The sequence below is a fragment of the Nomascus leucogenys genome, chromosome 3 (genome assembly GCF_006542625.1).
Source record: "Nomascus leucogenys isolate Asia chromosome 3, Asia_NLE_v1, whole genome shotgun sequence".
In the NCBI taxonomy this organism is placed as follows: Eukaryota; Metazoa; Chordata; class Mammalia; order Primates; family Hylobatidae; genus Nomascus; species Nomascus leucogenys.
The window spans coordinates 23984701-24004131 of NC_044383.1; the positions used below are offsets into that span (position 1 = coordinate 23984701).

The 19431-nt window shown below is 41.5% G+C and overlaps 1 pseudogene; it reads right to left on the bottom strand.

Moving 5' to 3' along the window:
- Positions 1 to 18059: 18059 nt before the first annotated feature.
- On the bottom strand, positions 18060 to 18910 carry LOC100603004 (annotated as a pseudogene).
- Positions 18911 to 19431: the final 521 nt, after the last annotated feature.

Consider the following 19431-nt stretch of genomic DNA (forward strand, 5'->3'; position numbering starts at 1 on the left):
GACTAGTGATGATGAGCATTTTTTTGTGTGTCTGTTGGCTGCATAAATGTCTTCCTTTGAGAAATGCCTCTTCATAGTCTTTGCCCACTTTTTGATGGGATTGGTTTTTTTTTTTGTAAATTTTTTTGAGTTCTTTGTAGATTCTGGATATTAGCCCTTTGTCAGATGGGTAGATTGCAAAAATTTTCTCCAATTCTGTAGGTTGCTTGTTCACTCTGATGGTAGTTTCTTTTGCCATGCAAAAGCTCTTTATTTAATTAGATCCCATTTGTCTATTTTGGCTTTTGTTTCCATTGCTTTTGGTGTTTTAGCCGTGAAGTTATTGCCCATGCCTATGTCCTGAATGGCATTGCCTAGGTTTTCTTCTAGGGTTTCTATGGTTTTAGGTCTAACATTTAAGTCTTTAATTTATCTTGAATTATTTTTTGTGTAAGGTATAAGGAAGGGATCAGGTTTCAGCTATCTACACGTGGCTAGCCAGTTTTCCCAGCACCATTTATAAAATAGGGAATCCTTTCTCCATTTCTTGTTTTTATCAGGTTTGTCAAAGATCAGATGGTTGTAGATGTGTGGTGTTATTTCTGAGGTCTCTGTTCTGTTCCATTGGTTTATATCTCTGTTTTGGTACCAGTACCATGCTGTTTTGGTTACTGAAGCCTTGTAGTATAGTTTGAAGTCAGGTAACATGATGCCTCCAGCTTTGTTCTTTTTGCTTAGGATTGTCTTGGCAATGCAGGCTCCTTTTTGGTTCCATATGAATTTAAAAGTAGTTTTTTTGCAATTCTGTGAAGAAAGTCATTGGTAGCTTGATGGGGATGCCATTGAATCTATAAATTACCTTGGGCAATATGGCCATTTTCATGGTATTGATTCTTCCTATCCATGAGCATGGAATGTTCTTCCATTTATTTGTGTCCTCTTTTATTTCGTTGAGCCGTGATTTATAGTTCTCCTTGAAGAGGTCCTTCATATCCCTTGTAAGTTGGATTCCTAGGTATTTTATTATCTTTGTAGCAATTGTGAATAGGAGTTCACTCATGATTTGGCTCTCTGTTTGTCTGTTATTGTTGTATAGGAATGCTTGTAATTTTTGCACATTGATTTTGTATCCTGAGATTTTGCTGAAGTTTCTTATCAGCTTAAGGAGATTTGGGGTGAGATGATGGGGTTTTCTAAATCTACAATCATGTCATCTGCAAACAGGGACAATTTGACTTCCTCTTTTCCTAATTGAATACCCTTTATTTCTTTTTCTTGCCTGATTGCCCTGGCCAGAACTTCCAGCAATACATTGAATGGGAGTGGTGAGAGACGGCATCCCTGTCTTGTGCCAGTTTTCAAAGGCAATGCTTCCAGTTTTTCCCCATTTGGTATGATATTGGCTGTGGGTTTGTAATAAATAGCTCTCATTATTTTGAGATACATTCCACCAATACCTAGTTTATTGAGAGTTTTTAGTTTGAAGGGTTGTTGAATTTTGTCGAAGGCCTTTTCTGCATCTATTGAGATAATCATATGGTTTTTGTCGTTGGTTCTGTTTATGTGATGGATTACATTTATTGATTTGCATATGTTGAACCAGCCTTGCATCCCAGGCATGAAGGCAACTTGATCTTGGTGGATAAGCTTTTTGATGTGCTGCTGGATTTGGTTTGCCAGTATTTTACTGAGGATTTTTGCATTGATGTTCATCAGGGATGTTGGTCTAAAATTCTCTTTTTTTATTGTGTCTCTGCCAGGTTTTGGTATCAGGATGATTCTAGCCTCATAAAATGAGTTAGGGAGGGTTCCCTCTTTTTCTGTTGATTGGAATAGTTTCAGCAGGAATGGTACCATCTCTTCTTTGTACCTCTGGTAGAATTCGGCTGTGAATCTGTCTGGTCCTGGAATTTTTTTGGTTGGTAGGCTATTAATTATTGCCTCAATTTCAGAGCTTGTTATTGGTCTATTCAGAGATTCAACTTCTTCCTGGTTTAGTCTTGGGAGGGTGTATGTGTCCAGGAATTTATCCATTTCTTCTAGATTGTCTAGTTTATTTGCATAGAGGTGTTTTCAGTATTCTCTGATGGTAGTTTGTATTTCTGTGGGATCAGTGGTGATATCTCCTTTATCATTCTTTATTGCATCTATTTGACTCTTCTCTCTTTTCTTCTTTATTAGTCTTGCTGAGGGTCTATCAATTTTGTTGATCTTTTCAATAAAACAGCTGCTGGATTCATTGATTTTTTGAAGGGTTTTTTGTATCTCTATCTCCTTCAGTTCTGCTCTGATGTTAGTTATTACTTGCCTTCTGCTAGTTTTTGAATGTGTTTGCTCTTGCTTCTCTAGTTTTTTAAATTGTGATGTTAGGGTATCAATATTAGATCATTCCTACTTTCTCTTGTGGGCATTACTGCTGTAGATTTCCCTCTACACACTGCTTTAAATGTGTCCCAGAGATTCTGGTATGTTGATTCTTCATTCTCATTGGTTTCGAAGAACATCTTTATTTCTGCCTTCATTTCGTTATTTACCCAGTAGTCATTCAGGAGCAGGTTGTTCAGTTTCCATGTAGTTGTGCAGTTTTGAGTGAGTTTCTTAATCCTGAGTTCTAGTTTGATTGCACTGTGGTCTGAGAGACAGTTTGTTGTCATTTCTGTTCTTTTGCATTTGCTGAGGAGAGCTTTACTTCCAATTATGTGGCCAATTTTAGAATAAGTGTGATATGGTGCTGATAAGAATATTCTATTGATTTAGCATGGAGAGTTCTGTAGATGTCTATTAGGTCAGCTTGGTGCAGAGCTGAGTTCAAGTCCTGGATGTCCTTGCTAACCTTCTGTCTTATTGATGTGTCTAATGTTGACAGTGGGGTGTTAAAGTCTCCCATTATTACTGTGTAGAAGTCTGAGTCTCTTTTTAGGTCTGTCAGGACTTGCTTTATGAATATGGGTGCTTCTGTATTGGGTGCATGTGTATTTAGGATAGTTAGCTCTTCTTGTCGAATCGATTCCTTTACCATGATGTAATGGCCTTCTTTATCTCTTTTGATCTTTGTTGGTTTAAAGTCTGTTTTATCAGAGACTAGGATTGCAACCCCTGCTTTTTTTTTTTTTTTGCTTTCCATTTGCTGTGTAGATCTTCCTCCATCCCTTTATTTTGAGCCTATGTGTGTCTCTGCACATGAGCTGGGTCTCCTGAATACAGCACACTGATGGGTCTTGAATCTTTATCCAATTTGCCAGTCTGTGTCTTTTAATTGGGGCATTTAGTTCATTTACACTTAAGGTAAATATTGTCATGTTGAATTTGATCCTGTCATTATGACGTTAGGTGGTTATTTTGCCCATTGTCTGATGTAGTTTCTTCGTAGCATCTGTGGTCTTTACAATTTGGCATGCTTTTGCAGTGGCTGGTACCAGTTGTTCCTTTCCATGTTCAGTGCTTCCTTCAGGAGTTCTTGTAAGGTAGGCCTGGTGGTGACAAAATCTCTCAGCATTTGCTTCTCTGTAAAGGATTTTGTTTCTCCTTCACTTATGAAGCTTAGTTTGGCTGGATATGAAATTCTGGGTTGAAAATTCTTTTCTTTCAGAATGTTGAATATTGGCCCCCACTCTCTTCTGGCTTGTAGGGTTTCTGCCGAGAGATCTGCCATTAGTCTGATGGGCTTCCCTTTGTGGGTAACCTGACCTTTCTCTCTGTCTGCCCTTAGCATTTTTTCCTTCATTTCAACCTTGGTAAATCTGACAATTATGTGTCTTGGGGTTGCTCTTCTCAAGGAGTATCTTGTGGTGTTCTCTGTATTTCCTGAATTTGAATGTTGGCCTGCCTTGCTAGGTTGGGGAAGTTCTCCTGGATAATATCCTGAAGAGTGTTTTCCAGCTTGGTTCCATTCTCCCCATCACTTTCAGGTACACCAATCAAGTGTAGATTTCGTCTTTTCACATAGTCCCATATTTCTTGGAGGCTTTGTTCGTTTCTTTTTACTCTTTTTTCTCCAAACTTCTCACCTCATTTCATTCGTTTGATCTTCAGTCACTGATACCCTTTCTTCCACTCAATCAAATCAGCTTCTGAAGCTTGTGCATGCATCACATATTTCTTGAGCCATGGTTTTCAGCTCCATCAGGTCATTTAAGGTCTTCTCTACATTGTTTATTCTAGTTAGCCATTCATCTAATCTTTTTTCAAGGTTTTTAGCTTCCTTGAGATGGTTTAGAACATGCTCCTTTAGCTTTTAGAAGTTTGTTATTACCAACTTTCTGAAGCCTATTTCTGTCAAATCATCAGTCATTTTCCATCCTCCTTTGTTCCATTGTTAGTGAGGAGCTGCAATCCTTTGGAGGAGAAGGGGCCCTCTGGTTTTTAGCATTTTCAGCTTTTCTGCTCTGGTTTCTCCTCATCTTTGTGGTTTTATCTACATTTGGTCTTTGATGATGGTGACCTACAGATGGGGTTTTGGTGTGGATGTCCTTTTTGTTGATGTTGATGCTATTCCTTTCTATTTGTTAGTTTTCCTTCTAACAGTCAGATCCCTCTGCTGCAGGTGTGTTGGAGTTTGCTGGAGGTCCACTCTAGACCCTGTTTGCCTGGGTATCACCAACAGAGGCTGCAGAATAGCAAATACTGCAGAACTGCAAATATTGCTTCCTGATCCTTCCTCTGGAAGCTTTGCCTCGGAGGGGCACCTAGCTGTATGAGGTGTCAGTCGGCCCCTAATAGGAGGTGTCTCTAAGTTAGGCTACACGGGGGTCAGGGACCCACTTGAGGGAGCAGTCTGTCTGTTCTCAGAATTCAAACACCATGCTGGGTGAGCCACTGCTCTCTTCAGAGCTGTCAGACAGGGATGTTTAAGTCTACAGAAGTTTCTGCTGCCTTTTGTTCAGCTATGCCCTGCCCCCAGAAATGGAGTCTACAGAGGTAGGTGGGCCTCCTTGAGCTGTGGTGGGCTCCACCCACCTCGAGCTTCCTGGCTGCTTTGTTTACCTACTCAAGTCTCAGCAATGGCGGACACCCTTCCCCCAGCCAGGCTTGCCACCTCGCAGTTTGATCTCAGACTAGCAGTGAGCAAGGATAGGTGGGCGTGGGACCCACTGAGCCACGCACGGGATATAATCTTCTGGTGTGCCGTTTGCTAAGACCATTGGAAAAGCACAGTGTTTAGGTGGCAGTGTCCTGATTTTCCCAGTACAGTCTGTCATGACTTCCCTTGGCTAGGAAAGGGAAATCCCCTCACCCCTTGCACTTCCTGGGTGAGGCACTACCTCACCCTGCTTTGGCTCACCCTCCGTGGGCTGCAACCACTTTCCGACCAGTCCCAAGATGAACCAGGTACCTCAGTTGGAAATACAGAAATCACCCGTCTTCTGTGTCGATCATGCTGGGAGCTGCAGACCAGAGCTGTTCCTATTCGCCGTCTTGGAATGGACCCTTGTTAGTTTTCCTTCTAACAGTCAGGTTCCTCACCTGCAGGACTGTTGGAGTTTGCTGGAGGTCTACTCCAGACCCTGTTTTCCTGGGTATCACCAGCAGAGGCTGCAGAACAGCAAATATTGCTGCCTGATCCTTCCTCCGGAAGCTTCATATCAGAGGGGCGCCTGCGTATATGAGGTGTCTGTCGGCCCCTACTGGGAGGTGTCTCCCAGTTAGGCTACATGGGGGTTAGGGACCCACTTGAGGAGTCAGTCTGTTCGTTCTCAGAGCTCAAACACCATGCTGGGAGAACTGCTGCTCTCTTTAGCACTGTCAGGTAGGGACCTTTAAGTCTGCAGAAGCTGTCTGCTACCTTTTGTTCAGCTACAGCCTACCCACAAAGGCAGAGTCTATAGAGGCAGATGCCTTGCTGAGCTGCGGTGGGCTCCACCCAGTTCGAGCTTCCCAGCTGCTTTGTTTACCTACTCAAGACTCAGCAATGGCAGACACCCCTCCCCAAGCCAGACTGCTGCCTTGCAGTTCGATCTCAGACTGCTGTGCTAGCAGCAAGCAAGGCTCCGTGGGTGTGGGACCCACCAAGCCAGGCATGGGAGAGAATCTCCTTGTCTGCCAGTTGCTAAGACCTTGGGAAAAGTGCAGTATTTGGGCGGCAGTGTCCAGTTTTTCCAGGTACGGTCTGTCATGGCTTCCCTTGGCTAGGAAAGGGAAATCCCCTGACCCTTTGTGCTTCCCAGGTGAGGCGACACCCTGCCCTGCTTTGGCTCACCCTCTGTGGGCTGCACCCACTGTCCAGCCAGTCCCAATGAAATGAATTGGGTACCTCAGTTGGAAATGCAGAAATCACCCATCTTCTCTGTCGATCATGCTGGGAGCTGCAGACTGGATCTGTTCCTATTTGGCCGTCTTGGAATGGATCCACCCATCTTAGAACGGGTCCTCCACATGTTCTAATTCATATGTGGGAGCTAAACATGTGGATCTCATGTTGATAGAGAGTAAATTGGTGGGTACTGGAGGCTGGGAAGCATGATTAAAGAAGGGGATGAAGAGATGTTGATTAATGGGTACACAAATACAGTTAGATAAAAGGTATAAGATCTAGTGTTCAATAGTTCAGGATGGTGACTATAGGTAAAAATAACCTGTGGCATCTTTCAAAATAGTTAGAAGAGAATTAGAATGTCCCCAGCATAAAGAAAAGGTAAGTGTTTGAGGATATCCCAATTACCTGATTTGATCATTATATATTGTATGAATGTAAGAAAATATCACATGTACCATATAAATATGTACGACTATTATGTATCAATTAAAAATGAAAAAATAGGCATTCATAATTTTGTTTGATTTTGGATAAAGTGGTTTTGGAAGAAGCATAAGAAAATAATGAAGTTGTTTGCTTCTGGGGAGGAGAGATCATGGCTGGGTTACTGGCATCAGGAGGAAAATTTATACCAAACTCTTTATATTTTGTACCTTTTGAAATTTCAACTATGTAATTTAAATATCTATTTTTAAAAATATGTATGCAATTATAATTAGATGCAACTTTTATTGTTCTCATCTTTTTTGGAACAATGCTTCTTTAATTGGGATGTACAGAGAAGACTTAGACGAGTTAGTCAAAATGCAAGAACAAAAGCATATTGCTGATGTTCTTAGGTGGCCCAGGAAGGATAGATTAGGGCTCACTCTTAGGAACTTGTATAATTCTCTTCTGGGAACTTCTCTGCTGCAGCTTGAAGCCTGGAAGCTGGCTGGGACAAAAAATGCCTTCCCAGAAAGCATCCCTGAGAGAGATCACATATAATAATTGGCCTTGATTCCCCCGTTCATTACAACCTGTTCTCCTGTATCACCCAGAGATGGTCAGCATTTGGCTTAATCATGTGAGCTGTTTTTCTATTTGTGTCAAGAATGAATAGAGTAACTGATGAGATTGAGGTCTTGTATTGGAGTCTCAGAAATGTTAAGAAACCAGCATTCTTGGTCTTTGGCTTAGTGTGGATTTAAAGAAATGTCCATACAGGCTTTCCCTTCTCTTAGGAAAGCATCCTTCATATTCCCAGGATCCTGGACTCTGCTGTTTCTATCTTGGAGGGCTTGATGCAGACATGTGCAAATTAGCAGGCCCAGGTAAACAGAGAAGATCAGTATGAAGCTTGAAGAAATAAAGAAAAAATTCTACATCAACCACTAGGGCTAATTACATGGCCTCCATACTTCCTTCTGCCCTTGTCTTTAAAAAATCCATTACGCATTTCTACAAAGGAATAATTATAATAATGACAGTGAAAACATAATTTCAAAGACATTTTAAATAATTTGCCGGAATAGGCTTTAATTGTGCCTTGGGAACCACCAAAGTAATTAATCAGGTAATGTATCTGATTTTAGGCATTTGCGGAAGTAGTTTTGATTTAAAAAGAGATCTTTTTTACTTAGAGCCTTGATCTTTGTTAACATCAAGTGAATAGAAATGGAGGGGTGTGAAGAATTTTAAAAAAGCAAAAGTTTTGCGGCAAGGCCTTAAAAAATATAAACAAAACATCATCAATCTTCATTGTGTCAGCAAATAGACAAAATTCAAATTTCTCTAGAAGCTGTCAGGGGTTGGTTCCTGTCTGCTCACTTGCTGGGAGATGTTTTCAAACTCATTAACTCCCATTTACCAGAAAGGAAGTGCTTTCTCACAAGCACGGAAACCTCAGAAGTTGCAAAGGGCTTGGTAGGGAAATGATATTATGTCCGTGGATGACTAAGTATATGGCTTCAGAATCTCTGCCCTTTAAATCTTCCTCACAGAATTTGGAGCTGAGAAGCATTTGAAAGAAATAATTTTATTTCTAGCCTAAAATTTTCCGGGTAGCTGCAGCTATTTTGTATTTTATAAAATCACTGCTACCTCACTACAGTCTTTAAAAAGACTCTATAATATAGAAACAATTTCTTTGTAAATCTGTACCCCAGAACACTCCATGCATTTAGAGGTATGACAGAGATCCACTGTAATATTCAAAATAGATAACCAAGCACATAATAAAAGAAATAATTACAGCTAACAGTTTTTAAGTATTCAATTTATGCCAAGCATTATGAAGTAGGATATAGTAGGTTGGTGCAAAAGTAATTGCAGTTTTGGCCATTAAAACTAATAGAGTATTTTGCCATTAAAAGTACATAGAGGACATCCGGATCAAGATGGCTGAATAGAAATAGCTCTGGTCTGCAGTTCCCAGCAAGATCAACACAGAAGGCAGGTGATTTCTGCATTTCCAACTGAGGTACCCAATTCATCTCACTGGGGCTAGTTGGACAGTGGGTGCAGCCCATGTAGGGTGAGCTGAAGCAGGGTGGGGCGTTGCTTCACCTGGGAAACACAAGGGGTCAGGGAATTTTCTTCCCTACCCAAAGGAAGCCGTGAGGGACTGAGCCTGAGGAACCAGGCACTCCAACCCAGACATTGCGCTTGTCCCACAGTCTTTGCAACCCACAGGCTAGGAGAGTCCTTGCAGTGCCTACCTTACCAGGGCCCTGGGTTTCAAGCACAAAACTTGCCTAAAGCTGATAAGCAATTTCAGCAAAATCTCAGGATATAAAATCAATGTGCAAAAATCACAGTCATTCCTGTACACCAATAACAGACAGAGAGCCAAATCATGAATGACCTCCCATTCACATTTTTTACTAAGATGATAAGATATCCAGGAATACAACTTACAAAGGATGTGAAGGACCTCTTCAAGGAGAACTAGAAACCTCTGTTCAAGGAAATAAGAGAGGACACAAACAAATGGAAAAACATTCCATGCTCATGGATAGAAAGAATCAATATAGTGAACAAGCAATTTATAGATTCAATGCTATCCCCATCAAGCTACCACTGACTTTCTTTACAGAATTGGAAAAAATTATTTTAAACTTCTTATGCAACCCCAAAAAAGAGCCTGCATAGCCAAGACAATCCTAAGCAAAAAGAACAAAGCTGGAGGCATCATGCTACCTGACTTCAAACTATACTACAAGGCTACAGTAACCAAAACAGCATGGTACTGGTACAAAAACAGAGATATAGACCAATGGAACAGAACAGAGGCCTCAGAAATAACACCATACATCTACAACCATCTGATCCTTGACAAACCAGACACAAACAAGCAATGGGGAAAAGATTCCCTATTGAATAGATTGTGTTGGGAAAACTGGCTAGCCATTTGCAGAAAACTGAAACTGAATCCCTTTCCTTACACCTTATATAAAAATCAACTCAAGATGAATTAAAGACTTAAACATAAGACCTAAAACCATAAAAATCCTGGAAGAAAACCTGGGCAATACCATTCAGGACATAGGCATGGGCAAAGACTTCATGTCTAAAACACCAAAAGCAATGGCAACAAAAGCAAAAATTGACAAATGGGAGCCAATTAAACTAAGCGCTTCTGCACAGCAAAAGAAACTCTCATCAGAGTGAACAGGCAACCTAAAGAATGGGAGAAACTTTTTGCAATCTATCCATCTGACAAAAGGCTAATATCCAGAATCTACAAGGAACTTAAACACATTTATGAGAAAAAAACAACCTCATCAAAAAGTAAGCAAAGGATATGAACAGATACTTCTCAAAAGAAGACATTTATGCAGCCAGCAAACATATGAAAAAATGCTCATCATCACTGGTCATTAGAGAAATGCAAATCAAAACCACAATGAGATATCATCTCACACTAGTTAGAATGGCGATCATTAAAAAGTCAGGAAACAACAGATGCTGAAGAGGATGTGGAGATATAGAAATGCTTTTACACTGTTGGTGGGAGTGCAAATTAGGTCAACCATTGTGGAAGATAGTGTTGCAATTCCTCAAGGATCTAGAACTAGAAATACCATTTGACCCAGCAATCTCATTACTGGTTATATACCCAAAGGATTATAAATCATGCTACCATAAAGACACATGCACACGTATGTTTATGGTGGCACTATTCACCATAGCAAAGACTTGGAACCAACTCAGATGTCCATTAATGATAGACTGGATTAAGGAAATGTGTCACATATACACCATGGAATACTATGCAGCCATAAAAAAGGATGAGTTCATGTCCTTTGCAGGGACTTGGATGAAGCTGGAAACCATCATTCTCAGCAAACTATCACAAGAACAGAAAACCAAACACCACATGTTCTCACTCATAAGTGGGAGCTGAACAATGAGAACACATGGACACAAGGAAGGGAATATCACACACTGGGGCCTGTCCAGGGTGGGGGCTAGGGGAGGGATAGCATTTGGAGAAATACCTAATGCAGGTGACGGGTTGATGGGTACAGCAAACCACCATGGCACATGTATACCTATGTAACAAAACTGCACATGCTGCACATGTGTCCCAGAACTCAAGTGAAATTAAAAAAAAAAGTACATAGAGGCAGGGTGCCGTGGCTCACGCCTGCAATCCCAGCACTTTGGGAGGCTGAGGTGGGTGAATCATGAGGTCAGCAGATTGAAACCATGCTGACATCCAGGCATGGTGGCACGCGCCTGTAGTCCCAGCTACTTGGGAGGCGGAGGCAGGAGAATCGCTTGAACCCGGGAGGTGGAGATTGCAGTGAGCTGAGATTGCACCTCTGCACTCCAGCCTGGGGATGGAGCGAGACTCCGTCTCAAAAAATATATAAATAAAATAAAAAGTACATAGACTATTTTGTTAAATCATCCCTATTTCACTAAGAAATAAATATTAAGTTTATCACACAATTTTTATTTTGGCTTGAACTAAAGCTCTCAACTTCCTGGTCCTTCTCTTCAAAACTGTCTTCATCAAAAATACTAACAAATCCTTCCTTAATGCTACCCCCATGCCATTGCCAGAAATAATTGACCCAAAGCTTTTCATCCTCAGCCTGAAGAAGTAAAAAAAGCACTAGTTTTCCCCATGTGGAACTCAGTCACCATATGGCTGTCTGTTTGCCCTCACAGAGGTTTATACTTGACATCAGCATTAGAGAGCATATCTAATCAGAGACTCCCAATCAGTGGGAGGAGGGTAGTAGATGACAGATATAAAGTTTTCTGGAGTCTCAAGGGGGTGACAGGATGAGGTGGCTCTTGTCTGCCATATCTCTGGTTGTTTACAAATGACTGGCCCCTCCATAACCTGCACTACAATGACAGATAGGAGATAGATACAGGTTATCAAATCTATTTCCAGACAAGGAGCTTGCATTGTTTGCCAACTTCATCTGCTACCCAGGACTTTGCATTTCAATGTTTTTTAATGAGGCAGAGAACTTTCTATTTTATTTTATTTTAATTAATTAATTAATTAATTTTTGAGACAGGGTCTTGCTCTATTGCCCAGGCTGGAGTACAGTGGTGTGATCACGGCTTAGTGCAGTCTTCACCTCCTGAGCTCAAATGATCCTTCCATCTCAGTCTCCTAAGTAGCTGAGACTAAAGGCACCTGCCACCATGTCCCCCTTCTACTTAATTTTTTTTTTTTTGGTAGAGACAGGGTCTTGCAATGTTGCCCAGGCTGGTCCTGAATTCCTGGGCTCAAGTGATCCTCCTGCCTTGGACTTCCAAAGTGCTCGGATAATAGGCATGAGCCATCATGCCCAGCCAGAAAATTTTTAAACCTTTGGTTCAAATTTTATTACCATCTCTTCAGTTTAATTAGCTGCAAAAAATAAATAATGTATAAGCAGAACCTGGAAAGAGCTGCAGAGTCCAAGAGGCTTAGGCTTAAAAATATTAAAAATCTAGATTTTATCAGATACATAAATGAAAATTTTAAAAAGCAGTGATAATATAAAATAGCAGGTCCCAGTAACTTCTTCAAGTTTTATCTTCTTCAAAAGTTGACTCATTTTGCCTTATTCTTGGAAGCGTTGTCAAAATCCTCCCCTAGATTTGGGACTTCATCCTTTTCATCATCTCCAGTAGCAAGTGCTTTTCTATCCCCTAGATTATTTCGGCAGAATAACTTGTCAGTCTCCCTTAACTAGTCAGATTGTCTGTACCAAGCTGGTTTAAGATGCTGGGCAGCATTTATCTCAGCTGCTTTGTCTCAGCATGGCCTGTAATAGTAGTGGTCACTGCTAGAGATGCCTGACCTAGAGCATTGTTAAAGTACATCACCATTCTTTAATTTGTACACATAATCCCCTCTTCAGTATCAGAAAGATTGTTGACCTCTACCTTCTTTAAGGAGAACCAAACTTTTAACTATTTGCTATAAATGTTCTATGAACCATCTTCTTTCTGCTAGCAATTATCTTTTCACTGCTGCACTCTTATGATTCTAGTTTGGCAAGTTTCTCCCAGTTCATGATGCTTACTTTCATCTTATTGGAATGAAAAGAGACTGAGAGGAGCTCTAGGCCTGGCACTCAGGAGTCTCGAGCAGAACAGCTGAGATTAGTTGCACATATGCAGGAATACAAGATGGCAGCTAGAGTCCTCTTTGCTTTTCTGATTCTGCAGTTCATAACCCCAGAGCTTGGCCATTGAATTCTAGTGACTTTGCTGGGCTTATTTCCATAGCCGTCAGCTCATATTTCTCCCCTGTTGCTGACCTCTTTTATACCCTCAAGTGATCTGAAGATGGCAGGCTGAGCCCATGAGCCTACTTTCCTTCTCATCTTAAATTCCATGAAATAACGGAAAGAAAATATTTTTCAAAAATTTCAACAATGATGCTGTCTAATAAAAGAACTTCGAGTAGTGGATTGAAAATGAAAGAATTTCTGAAAATTAGAAATGTGGTGAAGTCAGATCTAGCTGCTCCCCAACCCGCCACTCTACATATTCAGCCTTACACACACACACACACACACACACAAAGGACAAATGTGCAAAAGAGAATTGTTCTGGAAGAGATCAGACAACAATTAGGAATCACCAAACATCTAGGAAAGCTAGAATCAGAAATGAGAAGCACCAACATTAAACAAAAGAATAATTATCTACGGAAACAAACTCAATAGACTCCATGGAAGAAGTCAATAAATAATTATAGCTTTTTAAAATATTTAAGAGGTTATTAATTGCATCATCTGAAGCCAACTCTACAACAAGTCTTGGTGTCTGCAGTTTTGATTGTCAAAAATAATAAGTGAGGAAATTGATGGAGGGGATATGTAAGGTTGGAAATAAATGAGCTAAAGCCTGTGGTAAGATTGACATTAGCTTAAAATACACATGAAAAATACTACACAGATACACAGATACCTGGGTTGACTGCATATTGGACTTATGGCTGCCTAGCAGCCAAAGTGAAGAGGGAAATAAAAGTTCTAGTTACGAAATAAATATATGTTCAGAGGAAACAGAAACACAGATCATAGTAAAACTGGAGAGAAGTTTTTTTTTTTTTAGATGGAGTTTTGCTCTTGTTGCCCAGGCTGGAGTGCAATTGCATTATCTCGGCTCACTGCAACCTCCGCCTCCTGGGATCAAGCAATACTCCTGCCTCAGCCACCCAAGTAGCTGGGATTACAGGCATGTACCACTATGCCTGGCTAATTTTGTATTTTTAGTAGAGACCAGGTTTCTCCATGTTGGTCAGGCTGGTCTAGAACTCCCAACCTCAGGTGATCTGCCCACCTCAGCCTCCCCAAGAGATTTTCATAAAGCAAATATGTTTATGAATACTCTTACTGTAAATAAACCAACCATTATCACAAGATTCATTGTTAGATGTTCCTTAATATCAAACATTATTGTGTTTTTTCCCTTTTCTATTTAGACATAAATATATATATAAAGTTCAAAAAGTGCCCTGATCATCAGAATGAACAGGCAACCTACAGAATGGGAGAAAAATTTTGCAATTTATCTGACAAAGTGCTAATATCCAGAATCTACAAGAAACTAAAATTTACAAGGAAAAAACAAACAACTCCGTCAAAAAGTGGGTGAAGGATATGAACAGACACTTCTCAAAAAAAAAAAAAGACATTTATGCAGCCAACAAACATGAGAAAAAGCTTATCATCACTGGTCATTAGAGAAATGCAAATCAAAACCATAATACCATCTCACACTGGTTAGAATACCAATCATTAAAAAGTCAGGAAACAACACGCTGGAGAGGATGTGGAAGAATAGGAACGCTTTTATACTGTTGGTGGGAGTGTAAATTAGGTCAACCATTGTGGAAGACACTGTGGTGATTCCTCAAGGATCTAGAACCAGAAATACCATTTGACCCAGCAATCCCATTGTTGGGTATATACTCAAAGGATTACAAATTATTCTACTATAAAGACACATGCACAAGTATGTTTATTGCAGCACTATTCACAATAGCAAAGACTTGGAATCAACCCAAATGTCCATTAATGATAGACTGGATAAAGAAAATGTGGCATGTATACACCATGGAATACTATGCAGCCATAAAAAATGATGAGTTCATGTCCTTTGCAGGGACATGAATGAAGCTGGAAACCATCATTCTTAGCAAACTAACACAAGAACAGAAAACCAAACACTGCATGTTCTCACTCATAAGTGGGAGTTGAACAATGAGAACATATGGGCACAGGGAGGGAAACATCACACACTGGGGTCTGTTGGGGGGGTGAGGGGCAAGGGGAGGGAGAACATTAGGAGAAATACCTAATGTAGAGATGATGGGTTGATGGGTGCAGCAAACCACCATGGCACGTGTATACCTATGTAACAAAGCTGCATGTTCTACATGTGTATTCCAGAAATTAAAGTATAAAAAAGTAATAATAATAAAAAAAGAAAGTTGAATATTGGCCCCCACTTTCTTCTGGCTTGCAGGGTTTCTGCAGAGAGATCTGCTGTTAGTCTGATGGGCTTCCCTTTGTAGGTAATCTGATGTTTTTCTCTGGCTGCCCTTAACATTTTTTTCTTCATTTTGACCTTCGAGATTCTGACAGTTGTGTATCTTGGGATTGCTCTTCTAGAGGAGTGTCTTAGTGGTGCTCTCTGTAATTCCTGAATTTGAATGTTGTTGGCCTGTCTTGCTAGGCTGGGGAAATTCTCCTGGATATATCCTGAAGCATATTTTCCAACTTGGTTCTATTCTCCCTGTCACTTTCAGGGACCCCAATCAATTGTAGGTTGGGTCTTTTCTCAAGAAAAGTCGTCTATTTCTTGAAGGCTTTGTTCTTTCCTTTTCCATCTTTCTTCTCTAATCTTGTCTTCCCACCTCATTTCAGTAAGTTGATCTTTAACCTCTGGTATCCTTTCTTCCGCTTGATCGATTCAGCTATTGATACTTGTGTATGCTTCACAAAGTTTTCGTGCTGTGTTTTTCAGCTCCATCAGGTCATTTGTGTTCTTCTCTAAACTGGTTATTCCAGTTGGCAGTTCCTTTAACCTTTTTTCAAGGTTCTTAGCTTCCTTGCATTGGGTTAGAACATGCTCCTTTAGCTCAGAGGAGTCTGTTATACCCACCTTCTGAAGCGTACTTCTGTCAATTCATCAAACTCATTCTCTTTCCAATTTTGTGCCTTTACTGGAGTGGAGTTGCGATCATTTGGAGGAGAAGAGGCATTCTGGTTTTTGGAATTTTCAGCCTTTTGCACTGGTTTTCCTCTCGTATTAGTGGATTTATCTACCTCTGATCTTTGAGGTTGATGACCTTTGGATGGGGTTTCTGTGTGTGGGTCCTTTTTATTGATGTTTTTGCTTTCTGTGTTAGTTTTTCTTCTAACAGTCAGGCCCCTCTTCTGCAGGTGTGCTGTAGTCTTCTGGAGATCCATTCCGGACCCTATCTGCCTGGCTATTACCAGTGGAGGCTGCAGAATAGTAAAGATTGCTGCCTGCTTTTTCCTCTGGAAGCTTTGTCCCAGAGGGGCACCAGCCTGATGCCAGCCACAGCGCTCCTGCATGAGGTTTCTGTCAACCCCTTTTGGGAGGTCTCTCTCAGCCATGAGGCACAGGGGTCAGAGACCCACTTCAGGGGGCAGTCTGTCCTTCAGCAGAGCTAGAGTGCTGTCCTGGTAGTACCCTCCTTGTCAGGATCCACTGCTCTCTTCAGAGCCAGCAGGCAGGAACGTTTAAGTCCCTGAAACTGCACCCACAGCTGCTCCTTCCCCCAGGTGCTCTGTCCCTGTGAGGTGGGAGTTTTATCTATAAATGCCTGGCTGGGGCTGCTGCCTTTCTTTCAGAGATGTCCTGCCCAGTGAAGAGGAATCTAGAGAGGGAGTCTGGCCACAGCTGCTTTCCTGCACTGTGTTGAGTTCCACCCATTCTGAACTTCCAGGCCTTTTTAGTACTGTCAGGGGAAAACTGCCTACTCAAGCCTCAGTAATTGCAGATGCCCCTCCCCCTACCAAGCTCGAGCATCCTAGGTCGACTTCAGACTGCTGGGCTGGCAGCGAGAATTTCAAGCCAGTGGTTCTTAGCTTGCTGAGCTCTGTGGGAGTAGGACCTGCTGAGTGAGACCACTTGGCTTTCTGTCTTCAACCCCCCTTCTGGGAGAGTAAATGGTTCTGTCTTGCTGAGGTTCCAGGTGCCACTGAGGTACAAAAAACAAAAAACAAAAAACAAAAAAACAAAAAAACAGAAAAACAAAACTCCTGCATCTAGCTTGATGTCTGCCCAAACAGCCACCCAGTTTTGTGCTTCAAACCCAGGGCCCTGGTGATGTAGACACGCGAGGGAATCTCCTGGTGTGCGGATTGCAAAAACCTTAGGAAAAGCGTAGTATCTGGGCTGGATAGCACAGTTCCTCATGGCTTCCCTTGGCTGGGAAAAGGAGGCCCCCCAACACCCTGTTCCCTGCACTTCCCCAGTGTGGTGATGCCCCACCCTGCTTCTGCTAACCCTCTGTGGGCTGCACCCACTGCCTAACCAGTCTGAGATGAACAGGCTACCTCAGTTGGAAAGGCAGAAATCACCTGCCTTCTGTGTTGGTCTTGCTGGGAGCTGCAGACTGGAGCTGTGCCTATTCAGCCATCTTGCCAGCAGATCTCATTTAGGGAATTTTTCTTAATTTCTCAAATACATTTTCTAGGTTGTTTACTTTTACTCTTTCTTTCTCAGGAATGCCAATAATTCATAGGTTTTGTCACTTTACATAATACGATATTTCTCAAATACTTTCCTCATTTTTAAAATCAGTTTTTCTTTATTTTTGTTAGATTGGGTTAAAAAGACCAGTCTTCAAGCTCTGAAATTCTTTCTTCTGCTTGGTCTAGTCCATTGATAAAGGTTTCAATTGTATTTTGACATTCCTTAAGTGAGTTTTTCAATTCTAGAAACTCTGATTTTCTTTTAGGATGTTTGTCTCTTTATTTCCTGGACTGCTTTAGAAGTTTCTTTGTGTTGTTTATTTTTTTAAGTAATAAAAATGTATTGAGAATTCCTAGGTTAGTGGTTATCTCCTCCCAGTCTTGAGGGAGGAAACAACACTGTAGGAAATCATTGAGGAATCACACACTGTCACAACACCCCTGGCCAACACAGGGAGGAGAAAAGTAATTCCACAGAAAAAGGGCTGATCTTTAGTCTTTCTTTATTCAGGAGGAGTTGGGAGGATAGCTTCAGGTAAAAGGAAATTTCACATGACACTGGGGCAGGGTGGGGCTGTGCTGGGTTCATAACTGGGTTCTCAAAAACTGGAGAAGCAGATTCACTTTCTCTTTGGGGGTAAAATTCTTGGTTACCAGGCTAATTTCTTACCCTTAATGAGGCTGCCTTTATTTCCCCAGGTGAAAGTCTTATCCTGTAGGTTCAGCACAAGATTGTCATCAGTGAGACAGATATGATTCTGTGATGTGATTGTCTTGGAGATGTTCTGGGCTGCCTAATCTTGTGAGTTTTGATGTAGCCAGGGTTCTTGCTCAGTGCTTCCCCAAGCATCTTAGCGGCCTCGGCTTCACACTTGGCCTGGGCAGTCTTCTGCTGGTGTTCTAGTTTTGCTTTTTCTACCAAGAACTGGGCCTGCTGGACCTCCTGCTGGACGACTTGTTTGGCCTCTACAGTAGCTGTGTACTCTCAGCTAAAGCTCAGCTCTGTGATGGCTACATCATCCAAGATAAGACTGAAGTCCTTGGCCCTCTCTGGCAGCTCCCATTGAATCAACAGGGATACCTGGGTCCACTGGGTAATCAGCTGTGAGGCATTGAACTTGGCCACCACACTCTTGAGTACTCTTTTGACAATGGATAGCAACACTCATTCTCTGTTGTCTAGCCCTAGGTGCTTGTGCATGCTAGGAAGCTCCTGAACATTGGGTTGAGACACCATGTACAGGGATATGTTCACCATCTGCAGGTCTTTTGAGCCTGTTAGGGAGTAAATTTTTCAAGGTCTGGTCAGAATATCATTGTTAATGGGGTACTGAGACCAGGGAATCCTGAAATGAAGCCTTTGGCCAGGATAGTGTCCTGCTGCATGCCACTGATATAATTGAAGAAGATGGCTGTGTTTGCCTTCCATGGTGAACATGGATTTGGGGACACCATAGGCTACAGTGCCAGCCCCTAGCAGCAGCTTCAGTGCCATGACCATGTCCCAGGAGTCAGTATGCAGCCATTCCTCTAAGTCCTTCAAGTCTGGACCATGTCTGATTCTGAGTCTATTGCACCAGAAGTCATAAGGGAGTGCCAGCTTACTACTACCCAGCTCCAGTTTAGGGATTTCACCCTTCACATGAGGGTTCAGGTCGGTAATGCTGGCAGGAGAACAGTGTATTGATTTTCAACCTTGCCTTGGATCTCAATGAGCTTTTTTGCAATCTATACTTTACATTCTTTATCTGTCATTTCCATGTTCCCATTTTGGCTATGGACCATTGCTGGAGAGCTATTGTAATCATTTGATAGTATCACTACATTCAGATTTTTCATGGTGCTAGAATTCTTGCTCTGGTTCCTTCTCATCTGGAGATGCTAGCACTTCTAATTTTTGTAATTATTTTAATGCAGGTAGGATTTTTTCTTTTTTTTCCTATCCTTTTATCAGCTGGACACTACCATGAGGGCTGTTTGCTGGTGTTTTCTTCTCTGGGATCTGGGTTGTTCTTTAAGATT